The following is a 16,335-nucleotide window of genomic DNA, read 5'->3' as shown; positions in this document are numbered from 1 at the left end:
AAAGTGTTTTGGCGCTTAAGCGCCAGATCCGGCGCTTACACGCCGTTTAAACAGAGAAGACTACGTCTAAGCGCTAGAGGCCCTGCGCTTAAGTGCCAGTGGAAGTTATTGTATGAGTAAATTTGGTTTTTGCAAATTTTAAAGAGTTTTTTGAGGCACTTATTGACTTAATAGGTGGTTACAACCATCATGGACGAAATTATTGCCAATGGATGCATCTCTTAGGGAAATACATATAATCAAGACACATTTTGAAGAGATACCAAGACACCTTTTGGAGAATTATAAAAGAAGGAAGATTGAGACTTTAAAAGGGGTCCTGAAAGTACTGAGAAAGTTTTGTAAGTTCTAAAATTGGGGACTTAGTTGGAGAGATTTTTAGGCACCACATATTTATCCTTTATATTTTAGTTTTATATTGAGAGTGTTGTAAAAGAGAAGAGATTTAAAGTAATTTCAAGATTTTGGTGGAGGACTTGAGATAAGTTTTTATCATTTGTTTTAGACTACTTTTGGTTTTAATTGAGACATGTTATTGGTTTGACAATTTCTACTTTTAAACTAAAGTGTGGTTTTATTTTCTCCATGGATTCTGAGTAGTTTTCTTTATCCTTCTTCTTAAAATAATAAGTAATTAAGTGTTGGATGGAAGTTGTGGAGAGTATTTATCTTTAATGTTGGAAGAAGTTGTGATAATTTAAATCCATGCACTTCATTTACTTCTTGATTTGGCCAATCCAAATGTTAAAATTTGTTGTGAGAACATGTAAGAACCGGGCTGGCATTGTCTCAATCAACAATTGGAAAGAATCACAGGAGGTTGTATGAATGAGAATGTAGTTCATATGATTGAGTCCAAATAAATAGGGAAATATTTATTGAAGGGTGCAGAGTTAGAGGACTTTAAAGTGACAGGTTAAAGGCCCCAACTTGGTTTATTGTTTTAGGTTCTGATACGAGATGTTAGCCCCTAGGTGGAGGGAATCGAAGGAACTCTAGAGTGAGAGCTAGTATCTTCCTTGCCTAGCCGGTCTTTAGAACTATTCAAACTTTAAATTAGCCAATATTCTTTATAACATCTCTAGTAAGGGTAAAGAATATTATTGCTCTTATTTTGTCACAACACAATATGCATACTTCCACAACATAATTCCTATACTTATTACTGATTCATGATAAGGAGAAAGATATTTTCATATTTAGTGTTTTTTCTTCTACAAAAACTCAAGTTATCTTTTTAAGTTTGTTCTGTTTTTGTCAAAATATTAAAATTACCAAAAATATTTAAACTTTCTTTACTTTAAAAATGTCTTTAGTTTAAATAATTGTCTTTTTAAAAATAGAAAGTTTTCCAAAAAGTTTATATTGCATATTTTTCATGTGGGTTAGATATTCAGGTCTTAATTAAAATGACCTATATTACTTGATAATGATACGTATACTTGCGTAGTATCTCAATATATATAAATTAAAAGTTAAATTCTTATTTTTCTTCAAGATCAAGTTTTTGGTTTTATTGTGAAATAAGGAAATATAAGTGAAAAATATAATCAAAATTATTGTGATACTGTTGCATATAAGCAGTTTCGGGATTACCCGACGTATCCACATCTTACTTAGGTTGACCCAACATTAGAATTCCATTAGATATAGATCTTTTTCCGTCAAGATAAGGTTTTAGCCTATATCCATTTACTTTAAAAATTTTATCACTTTTTTGGATCCTTGATATCCACAACACCGTAAGAATAAAATTTTATCATAATTAATTGCCCCATCCATCTAGACTTTAGTTTCCCAAGAAATAATTTCAATCTTGATTTGTATAGTAAAACTTCTTGTTCAGGTTCTAGGTTCTTTATTAAAATCTTCTGATCATTCCATAATTCAAACTTTTTCTTATAAATCTTTGCATTGTCATAATATTCATTTATGATTTCCTCAAGCTCATGCAATTGCAATAGTCATCTCTCACTAGAATCTTTCAAGTTATAATTAAATTCTTTAATATCCCAATAAGTTTTATGCTCCAACTCTACTGGTAAATGACAACCTTCCCAAATATGAGTTTATATGGGGTCATTCCAATAGGAGTTTTATTTGTCGTCCTATAAGCCATAATGCTCCTTCTAGTTTATCAGTCCAATCCATCCTATTAGTATTTATAGTTTTCTCCAAAAATCTTTTAATTTCTCGATTGGATAATTTTGCTAGATTGCTGGTCTGAGGATGATAATAGTGGCAATTCTATGTCTAATACCATATTTTTAACTAATGTTTCAATCTTCTTATTCCTAAAATGACTTCCCCCATCTGTAATTGTTACTCTCGACATCCCAAATTTATTAGAAATATTTCTGTTTGAAAATTTTGCAACACTTCGAGCATCACAGTGAGGTAAAACTACATCTTCTATCCACCTGAAAACATAGTTCAAAGGAATTATTATGTATATATTTACGAAAGATGGTATAAATGATCTCATAAAGTCTAAACCCCGAACATAAAAAAATTCAACCTCTAAAGTAACATTGAGGGGCATTTCATTTCTTCTAGAAATATTGTGTACCGGCTGACACCGATCACATGTTATTCATAAGTATTAACATCTCTAAATATGTAGACCAATAAAATTTAGATTATAAAATTTTATGTGCAGTTTTATCAATTCTAAAGTATCCTCTAAAATCAAAATCATGACATTTCTGAATAATTTGTTGATTTTCTTCCATAGGTACACATCTTCTAATAATTTGATCCTTACACTGTTTATATAGATATGAGTCATCTCAGAAATAAGATCTTGCATCATGCTTAAATTTTCTTTGTTGTGGCTACGTCAAACAATAGGGTAAAATGTTACTATGTAATTAACTATGTCGACATACCACAAAACATGTCCTTCAATTATAATATATAACTTTTCATTAGAAAAATATTCATTAACTTAATTTTCAATGTAATCTGAGTTTTTATGTTCAAGCTTAGTAGATGATCAATAATTTGATTATCTGTTCCATTTCTATCTACTACCATAAAATCAAATTCTTGCATTAGAAGAATCTATCTGATAAACCTTGGTTTTACATCCTTCTTCAACATCAAATATTTAATAACAGAGTAATCTGTATGCATTATACATTTAGTTTCAATAAGATAAGACCTAAATTTATAAAAGACATACTATCACTAATAACTCTTTTTCTACAGTACTATAATTAATTTGAGTTTCATTAAAAGCTTTACTAGTATAATATATTACTTCGAAAATTTTATCATTTTTTTGTCCCAAAATAGCCCCAATAGCATAATCACTTGCATCACACATCAACTCAAATGGTTTCCCCCAATCAGGTGAAGTAATAATATGACCAGCTGATACGCCTAAAAAAGCCTAAAAATGCACTATTTTTTATGCTTTATTTTATAATGATATTGCACTTTAAAGGTATGTTTTCTTGTGTTTTTGGTTGTAGGTACATCAAATTGAAGAATTTGGAGTGATTGGAGCAAAAGGAAAAAAAATGGACCAAAACGGAGCAAACTGGAGCAAATCAGGTCAAACCATGGCACAACGGAGCCAAGGGGAACTAAACCAGACACTTAAGTGCCTATTCCTAGTGCTTAAGCCCCAAAAATGGCACTTAGGTGCCACCATAAAGAGATGGGGGTGCTTAAGCGCCAAAAAATCGGCGCTTAGGCGCCGGTGACGGTTTTCAACATATCTTCTAGAATATACGTCGGATTTGGATGATTTTTGAAGTTGTGCTTCATGCATCTCTTAGGGAATTCATTGGAAATGAGAAAAGGGACTTTATAGAATAATTTGGGGTGGTTATATGGAGGTTTGAAGAGTCACTTGAGGCACCATTTGGAAGATTCATTGAATCTGGAAAATTTTGAAGAAACACTTAAGCATCTCTTTGGAATTTATAAAAAAAGGAATGGAAATGTTTTTAAAACAAATCTTAGACTCTTAAATTAATTGAAAGAGGAGAAGAAGTTTTGGAGAGGAAGAGAAGAAGGCTTGGGCGTGAGCCCCAAGCGGGGTGGCAAGGTGATAGAGAAGGAGAGAGAGTGAGAGATTTCCTTTTTTCTTTTCACTTTGTTCTTGGAGAGGATTGTAAGGAGATTGTTTTTGCTATAAAAGGAGAGTTTGATTTCTATCAGAGATAAGTATTTTCATTGTGTTTTGATTTGAATTTATTACTTTATTTGTATGTTTTCAAAGTCTTGTTCAATGAAAAGTTCTTGTTGTTTCTCCATGTGTAGTGAGTAGTTTTCCTTACTCTTCCCTCTTGTAATGAATTAGTATGCATGTGTAGGATATATAGTCGAGTATAGTGAGAATATATTATGATGATTTTACTTTTTTCTTCATTTAAATGTAAACTTGATCAACTTGCATGTTAAAATCTGTTGTGAGAACATGTAAGATCTAGGATGGTATTGTCTCGATCAACTGTGGTAGAATTATAAGAGATTGTATGGATGAGAATGTAGTCCATATAGTTAAGTACAAATAAATAGGAAAATAATCTTTAAAGGGTATAGAATTATATAAATTTAGAGTGACAGGCTAAAGCCCCTAATTTGGTCTATTGTTTTAGGTTTTGATGCGAGATGTTAGCCTCCAGGTGATGGGATAAGAGGGAACTCTAAAGTGAGAGCTAATATCTTCCCTGCCTAGCATGTCTTCAAAACTATTCAAACTTTAGATTAACCAATGCTCTTCATAACATCTCTAGTAAGGATAAAGAATATAATTGCTCCCATTTGTCACAATCTCTCTCAATACTTGTTTTATTTTTACATATGTCACTAATTTCATTGCATGAGGAAGAGTACTTTTAATATATTAAAAACCCCACTTTTTGATTTTCACTAAGTATTTTAATTTAGAAGTAGAAGTAGTATTGTAGTGATAAGTGTAGGATAAAATCAAAACCAAACTTTTATCTACCTTCCAAGCTAGGGCGTGTTATTCTAAACTAGAATTTCTCTTGAAAGTTGTCGTGATTAACCTCGATCTCCGTGGGACCGATATTCGGGGCTTAATCAGAAAGCCCTATGTTACTTGATAATGATATGTATACTTGCGTAGAATCCCTAGAAATATAATTAAAATCTTACTTTTCCTGGGATCAAGTTTTCAGTGTCATTACCAGGTATTAAAATCCTTAAGTAGTGGTGTCAACTTCTTAAATTCTACATATAAAAAAGAATATCGGGATCAAGTTTTTTGCGTCGTTGTCGGGGATCGCAACAGTTGATCTTGACTTTTAGAAAAATTTTAGTTGAAGTAATTAGGCCTAGAGTTGGAAACTGTTTTTGTGTGAAAAGTGTTTTTTATATGAAAAGTGTTGTGAAAAAAAACTGTTTGTGTGAAAAACAAGGTATTTGTAAAAATATTTTATAGTGTTGAATATATATATTTTTTTATTTGTTCAATTATTAATGTATTATTTATTGTGTTGCGTATGCGGAACAAAGGATTTGTAAGAGTTGTGTCTTATGATCCTGAGTTGGAAAAAAGGAAAAAAAATAAAAAACAGAAAGTACTTGAAAAACTAGAAATGGAAATGGAAAACATTCAAAATAATAACTTAGAAAATCATCATAAATCATAGTAGGATTATGTAAATCCTACGACAGATGACATTTTGTTATAACGACATGTCAGACAATGTTGTTATACTAAAGCTTTTTCCTTTTTCACTAAGGGAAAAAGATAAAATGTGGTTATACTCATTAGCACCTGACTCTCATTAGCACCATTAGCACCTGACTCTATTAAAAATTGGGGGGAGTTAACTCAGAAATTCTTAGCTAATTATTTTCTACCTGAGGACTACTAAATTAAAAATGATATTATCTCTATTATCATTATAAAAGGGAATCAATATACAAAACCTGAAATATACGAAACGAACTCCTAAGTAAGTGTCCACACCATGCTCTGCCCGATTGGTTAATCAGTCAAACTTCTTACAATGGGTTAGTATTATAATGGGTTAGTAGGATCCCTTAGGTCTACAATTGATGCTGCCGCTGGTGGATCATTAATGTCAAAACCATTTGATGTAGCATATGCGTTAATTGAAGAAATGGCTACAAATGAATTTCAATGGTCCTCTGTAAGGGAAAATCCTAAAAAGGTAGCCAATGTTCACGATACAAATGCATTTGCAATTTTTGCATCTCAGGTTGGCATCTCAGGTTGCTATCTCAGGTTGCTATAATATCAAGGAAGTTGGATCAACTTGGAACGAACCAATCTCAATTCGCTTCAGTAAGTGAGGAAAGTTCATTAGGGCATATGATTGATTATAACTTATTATTTGAGACTTTAAATACCATAAACAACCTGTATTCTAACTTTTACAACTCAGGTTGGAAGAAGCATCCTAATTTTAACTGGTATCATACTATTTGGGGTGAAAACCAACAATGGGAAAATAATCATGCAAATCCTAATGGAAGTTGGAATAATCAGGGGAACACAAACTATAGACCTTCATATCCACCAAACTCTAACAATGATCAATAATTTGAGGATAAGAAGATGTTTATAGAAGAAGTGGTATTGCAAATGGGAAACCAGTTGCAAAGTCAAAATGCTTCGATTAGAAACATAGAGAATCAAATGGGACAAATTGCCAATTCACTTATCAATAGACCCCAAGGAACACTTCCTAGCAACACTAAGATCAACCCTAAAGATAAAAATGATGAACAAATAGATGCTGTCCAATTAAGAAGTGGAAGAGAGATAGTGGGTGTGGTTAGAAAAGAGAAAGAAGTTGTGAGAGAAATAAAGAAAACTAAAAGATCTAAAGAACATGTTTCTAAGGATCTGAAAAAATTTATATCTCTAACTAAAATCAATTTAGAAAGACCACCACCTCCATTTCCTCAAAGACTTAGACAGTATGAGCTGGATAAAAAATTTTCAAAGTTCATGGAAGTACTTAAGAAGTTAACAATAAACATTTCATTTTTTCATTTTTTGCTGAAGCTTTGGAACAAATTCCAAGTTATGCAAAGTTTATGAAGGAGATATTAAACAAGAAAAGGAAGTTTGGGGATTACAAGATAGTTTCACTAAGTGAGGAGTGCAGTGCTATACTTCAGAAAAAGCTTCCCCAGAAACTTAAAGATCCTTGTAGCTTAACAGTTCCTTGTGCAATTGGAGAAAGATTGATCTATTATAACCCTTCAGTTAGCTGATTGATCTATCATTTATCCAAAAAGGGTTATAGAACATGTGCTTGTTAAAGTGGATAAATTTGTCTTTTTTATGGACTTTATTGTATTAGATATGGAGGAAGATAAAGAAAATCTAATTAAAAATCTAATTTTGGGGAGACCTTTTCTTATTTCTAGACAAGCTATGATAGATGCACAAAAAGGAGAGTTCTATGAATATTAATAACCATGAAGCCACTTTTGATATTTTAAAGGCTATGAAGTATCCAGCTGAGAGAAATGATGATGATTGTTTTTAGATCGATGAAATTGATTATCTAAGTAAAGATCATTTCCAAGAAAGTTATGAGAGTAAGTTAATAAATGAGATCGAAATGGACTTTCATGTTGAGTTAAAAATGTTGTTTAAAGAAGACTGTATGCATGTTCAAAAGAGGTGTGAAATGATGGACGTTACTGTGTGAAATGATGGACAATGATGGACGTTACTAAAAATAGTAAAATTTTAATTCCATCTGTTGAAAAATCTCATGAACTTAAGATGAATGTACCTGAAACAATTTTAAGTCCTAACTATTTAGGGGATTCATCTACACTACCAGTCTTTATATCTTCAAATTTGACTCAATCACAAGAACCTGAATTGAATGATGAAATCAATAAAAGATCTCCTAAGAAAGAGTTATTCAAAATCACTGAATGACATATTCCGTGGTATGCAGACAAAATGAATGAGATTTTATAGTTGGGGCAACAAGAGTAAAAATTGGATACATCGGGTCGTCGATGTTATGCCAAGCGCTTCATGGGAGGAAACCCATGGTTATCTTTGTTATCTGTTTATTGTGGTTGTTGTTATGTTTGATTGGATAATAGTGAGATGTTAGACTTTGATCTGTGTTTGATGTGTAAGAGTGGATTTGATTAATGTTGTGAGGTAATTCCTTCGTTATGACTAGATTTGTATATGATTTCTGGTAGTGGCAGGTTGACTAGTCTGTTACGACTTAGTTCTTAACCGGAGCTGAGCATTACCTTGAATCATGTAGTGTTTGGACTTGAGACACTCCATGTAAACTCTATTACTTCCCATGGCTAGGCTTGGAGGATAACGGCTCCCACTCCAGAGCTCCCACTTCCTATCACCTGAAGGCTAACTCTCACTTTAGTTTTTAAACACTAAGACCGAATTAGGGATTTTAGTCTGTTTCCCTAAAGATTCTCAAATTCTACACCCAATAAATAATACTTCCCTATTTATTTGCACTTAATTCCATGAACAAATTTCTCCTCCATGAAATTAAATATGATCCTCACTCTGTTGTAAAACTCATACTTCAATTCCTGGATCATATGTTTTACAACATATTTTAACAATTCAATTGACCAGATCGAAATGTAAATTAAGTTTGGAGTTGAAAAATCATCACAATTTATTTTATATTTTAATATTAGCACATCATATTATCTCTTCATTTCACCATATCTCAAAGTAGGGAGAAAGATAGAGTGAACCACTCGGACTTCATGAGAAAGACACAATAAAGTACAAATTTCATATATAAAAGAAAGTTTATACAATACTAATAAACAAACAAAACTTATCTGAAACTCTTTCTCAAAGAAAATCCCTTGTAGCTTTTCCTTAGAAATGCAGGAAGAAGATATCTCTCACTTTTCTTCTTCTCCAACACTCTAACAGAAAGTTTCACACTAAATATCACCACACAAACTCTAAAATATAAAAAAAAAACACTAATGGACTCCAATAAGTGGTGGAATAAAGATGGATTATGAAGAATGATAAAAATGGAGTGTGGTGGAATGTCTTAGAGCAAAAAGGAGTCACTTTTGTGATGAATTTCGGGCCCATATAAAGCCCAAGGTTGGTTCTCCAAGAGGTGCCTCCAAAATCTCTTCAAAAATCATCTAAATACATCAAACCTTCTAGAAATGGGAGGTGAACCGCCTTTAGCACCGTCGACGCTAGTTCTATCATTGTCGGCACTGAGCAAAAATTTCAGATATTCTATTGTTCTACGCGGTTGGCGCAGTTGGCATTGAGTACTTCTTCAAAAACGTCATTTGGACTCCAAATTCCATCCTTTTTGCTTCATTTTTGCTTTTAGTCCTAAAAATCAACAACCTGCAAGAAAACATCAAAATACCTTCCATTAAGGTGCAATATCACCAAAAATAAGTATAAAATATGGGTCTAAAAATGCATATATTTTCGGTGTATCAGTACCCCATACAATTTTAAGGCCTACCTATTTAGGGAATTCATCTACACTACCAATCTTTATATCTTCAAATTTGACTCAATCATAAGAACCTAAATTGAATGATGAAATCAGTAAAAGATCTCCTGAGAAAGAGTATTTCAAAATCACCGAATGACTTATTCCATGGTATACGGACAAAATGAATGAGATTCTAATGTTGGGGTAACCAGAGTAAAAATTAGATACATCAGGTCGTCGATGTTATACCAAGCGCTTTGTGGGAGGCAACTCATGGTTATCTTTGTTATTTGTTTATTGTGATTGCTATTATGTTATATTAGATAATAGTGAGATGTTGGACTTTGATCTGTGTTTGATGTGTAAGAGTGGATTGTATTAATGTTGTGAGGTAATTCCTTTGTCATGACTATATTTGTATGTGATTTCTGGTAGTAGCAGGTTGACGAGTCTATTTCGACTTACTTCTTAACCAGAGCTGAGCATTACCTTGAATCATGTAGTGTTTGGACTTAAGACACTCCATGTAAACTCTATTACTTCCTTTATCTAACTTTATTTTCACCGGGTAAGGTCATGAACTTACTTAGTGAACAACATCTGGATGAACTGCACTATATTTACCAGATTGTGTATGCCTTAAACTTGGAGTAACCCTGAAATTGGTAACACATGAAGTAATTCTAATCCATGGGTGATAATGATACAAGGTTTTATAATACACCCACCTTATTAGAGTTGTTTCTTCCGTTAGAAATTGAAAGTAAGGAGGGGAAATGTGAGTAGAAGAGAGATCAAATTAACCTCAGTCGTTGTTTGTTTATGAATCTGTGAGTTTATGTATTGAATTTTGTGTGTCTATGTTTGTAAGTCAAGTTAAATGAGTCTTTATAGATAACAAAACTTATCTCAATATTTTAAACTTATTAGCATCCAACAAATCCTTTATGAAGTTTAAAATGTGTTACTATTTAATCTTCAGTTTGTACTTGTTCCTTTATAGTGTTATGTCAAACATGCTTAGGCTAGATTTACTTTCTACTGCAATATTCTCCATGTGTTATTTGTTGATATTTTTGTAGGATGTGTAGTAAATTGTAAAAATGATATTTCGCTGCTGCAAATTTTTGTACTTCATTGATACACATGTTTGAGCTTAAGTTTGGGGGAGAAAGAAAAATGTTTTAAATTTAAACCTTACCTGTTTTCAAAATTTTTACAAATAAATTTTTATTTTATTTCTAATGATTATTGTTATGTGGAGTCATCTTAAGGATGTTAAAATTTTAAATATAGAAATGGAGTAGGAAAACTTAGTTGATATTTTTAGTGAAAAGGGTGAACCTAGAGTTAAAGATATTTAGTTGAGAACTTGGGAAAATGAATAACTATCTTTAGTAGGGAAAATTGTATTTTTTTGAAAAATTAAGGATTCCTAGAATTCTTATTTTCAAACATTTAAGGCTCTCTTATAAAGTTTTTTTAAAAAAAATATTCATATTTTCAAGTGAAGGAAAGTAATAAGTTTTAACTTTAGAGGAGGATAGTTGAATTCAAAATTATTTAAGGACTTCTCTAGATATAGTAATACTCACATACAAAAAAAAAGAATAAAAAAAATAATGGAGCAAAAAGATCCCAAAAAAAAAGAAAAAAAATAATGGATCAAAAAGATCTTGAAAAAAAAAAGAATAAACTGAGGAGAAGCTTGAGGAGAAGTCCTAATCAAAAATTGGTTTCTAGAGTAAAGAACTTAGAACAATCCTAAGCTTGCATTTTATACTTATATTGGTAAAAATAATTTTTAAGAGAGTTCTTACGTCTAGAAAGTAAAGTTCATAGGATCCGAAATTTGAAAAATCTGCATATATTTCTGAACTAGATAGGAAAACAAATTTCCAAGTTTGATGGTAAATATTTTAGAGCCTGGGCTAGGCTGATTCACTAGAAGTTCTTCTAATTTGAACTATCACATTTTCAGAATAAAATTTTAACAATTCTAATGGATGACCCATTAACCCTAATCTACATAAATTATTTAAAAAATGTAGTATTATTTGAGGAAAAGTAATGTTTAAGTTTGAAAAATTTTGATATGCCTAAAAATGTAATATTTTCATGCTTTATTTTATATGATATTGCTCTTTAAAGGTATATTTTCTGGTGTTTTTGGTTTTAGGTACATCAAATTGAAGAATTTGGAGTGATTGGAGCAAAAGGAAAAAAAAAATGAACCAAAACGGAGCAAACCGGAGCAAATCGGGTCGAACCTGGGCACACCGGAGCCAAGGGGACCTAAACCGGACACTTAAGTGCCTGTGCTTGGCGCTTAAGTGCCCAAATTGGCGCTTAGGAACCACCATAAAGAAAGGGGGGCGCTTAAGCGCCCAAAAATCGGCGCTTAGGCATCGGTGACGATTTTCAACATATCTTCTAGAATATACGTCGGATTTGGACGATTTTTGAAGCGGTGCTTTGTGCATATCTTGGGAAATTCATTGGAAATGAGAAAAGAGACTTTATAGAATAATTTGGGGTGGTTATATGGAGTTTTGAAGAGACACTTGAGGCACCATTTGGAAGATTTATTGAATCTGGACAGTTTTGAAGAGACACTTAAGCATTTCTTGGGAATTTATAAAAAAAGGCTTGGAAATATTTTTAAAACAACTCTTAGACTCTTGAATTAATTGAAAGAGGAGAAGAAGACTTGAAGAAGAAGAGAAGAAGGCTTGGGCGTGAGCCCTAAGCGGGGTGGCAAGGTGAGAGAGAAAGAGAGAGAGTGAGAGATTTATTCTTTTCTTTTCACTTTGTTCTTGGAGAGGATTGTAAGGAGATTGCTTTTTCTATACAAGGAGAGTTTGATTTCTATCAGAGATAAGTATTTTCATTGTATTTTGATTTGAATTTAGTACTTTTTTCGTAAGTTTTCAAAGCTTATTCGTTTTACATCCTTTTTGTTCAATGAAAAGTTCTTTTTGTTTCTCCATGTTTCAATGAAAAGTTCTTTTTGTTTCTCCATGTTTAGTGAGTAGATTTATAATGAATTAACTCTTATAATGAATTAATATGCATGTGTAGGATATAAAATCAAGTAGAGTGAGAATATATTGTGATGATTTTATTTTTTTCTTCATTTAAATGTAAACTTCATCAACTTTCATATTAAAATCTATTGTGAGAACATGTAAGATCAGGGATGGTATTGTTTCAATCAACTGTGGTAGAATCACATGAGATTACATAGATGAGAATGTAGTGCATATAGTTAAGTGCAAATAAATAGGGAAATAATCTTTAAAGGGTGTAGAATTATAGGACTTTAGAGTGACAGGATAAATCCCCTAATTTGGTCTATTGTTTTAGGTTTTGATGCGAGATGTTAGCCTCCAGGTGGAGGGATAAGAGAGAACTCTAGAGCCCGTCTTCAAAACTATTCAAAATTTAGATTAACCAATATTCTTCAAAACATTTCTAGTAAGGGTAAAGAATATAATTGCTCTTGTTTGTCATAATCTCTCTCACTACTTGTTTTACTTTTACACATGTCACTACTTTTATTGCATGAGGAAGAGTACTTTTAATATATTAAAAACCCCACTTTCTGATTTTCACTAAGTATTTTAATTTATAAGTAGAAGTAGTATTGTAGTGATAATTGTAGGATAAAATCAAAACCAAACTTTTATCTACCTTCCAAGATAGGGCGTGTTATTCTAAACTAGAATTTCTCTTGAAAGTCGCCATGATTAAGCTCGATCTCCTTGGGATCGATATTTGGGGCTTAATCACAAATCCCTATATTACTTGATAACGATACGTATACTTGTGTAGAATCCCTAGAAATATAATTGAAATCTTACTTTTCTTTGGATCAAGTTTTTGGTGTCATTACCGGGGATTAAAATCTTTAAGTAGTGGTGTCAACTTCTTAAATTCTACATTTAAAAAAGCATATCGGGATCAACAACGATTAATTTTTCTTTTAATAACTTGAAGGCATTTAGGCGCTCCTGATTAAAAATAAATAATGCATCTTTTTTCTAAAAGTTGGCATAGAGGCTTAGTAATTATTGAAAAACCTTGGATGTATCACCTGTAGAAAACAACATGTCCTAGCAAACTTCTTACTTCTTTCACTGTAGTAGGAGGAGGTAGTTTAACAATAACTTCAATTTTTGCTAAATATACTTCCATATCTTTTTCATAAATTTTATGTCTAACTACAATTTCTCCTGCAACCATAAATTAACATTTATCCCAATTGAGAACTAAATTTGTCTCTTAGCAATTTTTAAGTACTTTTAATAAATAATTTAAACATGATTTAAATGAAGAACCAAACACTGAAAAGTAATCCATAAAAACTTCCATTCCTTTCTCAATTAAATCACAAAAAAATGAACATCATAAATCTTTGAAAATTTGCAAGTGCATTGCATAATCCAAAGGGGGCATCTGTCTAAAAGAAAAAGTCTCGTAAGGACTCGTGAATGTGTTCTTTTCTTAATCCTCCGAAGCTATAAAATTTTGGTGATAACCAGTATATCCATCCAGAAAATAGAAATATATGCCCCACTATCCTATCTAACATTTGAACAAAAAATGGTAAAGGAAAGTGATCTTTCCTTATGACGACATTTAATTTTCTATAGTCAATGCAGATTCATCACCCAGTGACTTGTTGAGTAGATATTAATTCATTATTTTCATTAATAGATACAATCACTTCCCATTTATTAGTAACGCAGTGGATAAGACTAACCCAAGCACTATGTGAAATAAAATAAATAATTCTAGCATGTAACAACTTTATAATTTCTTTATTAACAATTTCTTTCATTATAGAGTTCAGTCTCCTTTAAGGATCAACCCTCGACATATAATTCTCTTACATTAAAATTTTGTGCATACAAATTGAAGGAGTGATTTCTTTAACATTAACTATCATCCATCCAAAAGCATTCTTATAATTTTAAAATTTCCATTAATTTATATTATTGATCTTCAGTCAGGTTTAAGGATATTAGAACAGGTAATGTAGATGAGTTTCCTAGAAAAGCATACTTTAAATGCATAGGTAAGACTTTCATCCTTAGTTCATGCGGTTTTTTTTAAGGACTAAAAGATTTGTTGTTTTCACTCGTGTCCAACAACTCAAAATTTTCCTGAACATAATTTGTATCCTCATTAATCTTTTCATTATTCAGATCAATATCTTCATCAATCTTAATTTCCTATTGTTCCAATTTATCTTCATAATATTCCTTGAAAAGGTTAGTACTTGGTTGATTGATAAGTTTCATTCTAAAACATTCATCCTCTCTTTCCTTTGCTAGATATTTCATTGCTTTTGATATATTAAATGTCACTTCCAGATTATTAACTCTCATGGTTAACTCACATTTTTGCACATCGATCATAGCTCTTACAATAACAAGAAAATGTCTCCTTAAAAAGAGTGGGATTTCTTTATCTTCCTCATATCTAATACAATGAAATCAACAGGAAAGATAAATTTATCCACTTTTACTAACACATATTCTATAATCCTTTTGGGGTAAGTAATTGATCAATTAGCTAACTAAGGAGTTACAGAAGTGAAAGAATTCTCTCTTAAGCATAACCTTCAAAAAATAGATAAAGGCATAAGTTTAATGCAAGCCCCTAGATCACATAGAGTTTTCTCATAAAATCTGTCTCCTATTGCACATGAAATAGTAAGGCTACCAGGATCTTTTAATTTCTGCAGAAGTTTCTTCTGACTTATTGCGCTACACTCTTCACTGAGGGCAACAATCTAATTATCTATAAACTTCCTCTTCTTATTAAAAATATCCTTCATAAACTTTACATAGCTTAGCATCTATTCCAGAGCTTTAATAAATGAAATATTAATAGTTAACTTCTTAAATATTTCCAGAAACTTTGAAAATTTTTATCCAATTTCTGTTGTCGAAGTCTCTAAGGAAATAGATGTGGTGGTCATTTTAAATTGATCTTCATTGAAGAAATAGGTTTTTCTAGGTCTTGAAGAATATCTTCACAGAATTTTCAATTTCTTTTTTCTCTTTCTCAACTTCAATCTCTTTTTGAACTCTTGTCTCCAATTTTCTTCCATTTCTTAATTATACAACTTTAATTTGTTTTTTATTCTGGTTTTTAAGATTAATTTCAGTATTACTAGGAAGACTTTTTTGAAGCCTATTACTAAGGGCATTAGCAATTTGTCCTAGTTGATTTTTCATATTTCTAATTGTTGCTCCTTAACTTTTGATCCCGAGAATATAGTTGTGTAAAATAGATAAAGTTGCCTCCTCTATACAACGGTGCCAAAAGCTTGATGCAATCTTTTATAAATAAGAAATTTAAGCAAATAATGTTAGAATTTTATGCAAGTATACATATCGTTATCAAACAATAAATGAATTTCTATTTAAGCCCCAAATATCTATCCCAAGGGGAATGTTTAAATTTGAAATGATAAATTAACTAGAAAATTCACAAAAAGAAAAAGAAAATTACTGTCACTAAATTTGAATGTTGAGATATTATCAGAACTAAATTATTTAACTACTAGCAAATCTGAAATGCAAAGTTTAAAAATTAACTACTAAACTATTAAATTATGTTTATGTAATGAAGATTTCTTATGTGAGAAAACATCTTTCCCACTACAATGAGATTTTGGTAAAATGAGATAAGATAAATAGTTTTAATATGTATTGTGACAAATAAGAGCAGTTTTAATTCTCTACCCTGATACAATGTTATAGAAAATCATTGGTTAATCCCAGGTTTAGTCCCTAAATTCGTGGATAGGCTAGGAGGATAATGGCTCCCACTCCAGAGCTCCCACTTCCCTTCACCTTGAAGGCTAACT

This window comes from Phalaenopsis equestris, unplaced genomic scaffold (assembly GCF_001263595.1).
Source record: "Phalaenopsis equestris unplaced genomic scaffold, ASM126359v1 Scaffold000551, whole genome shotgun sequence".
In the NCBI taxonomy this organism is placed as follows: Eukaryota; Viridiplantae; Streptophyta; class Magnoliopsida; order Asparagales; family Orchidaceae; genus Phalaenopsis; species Phalaenopsis equestris.
This window is presented reverse-complemented; position numbering follows the sequence as displayed.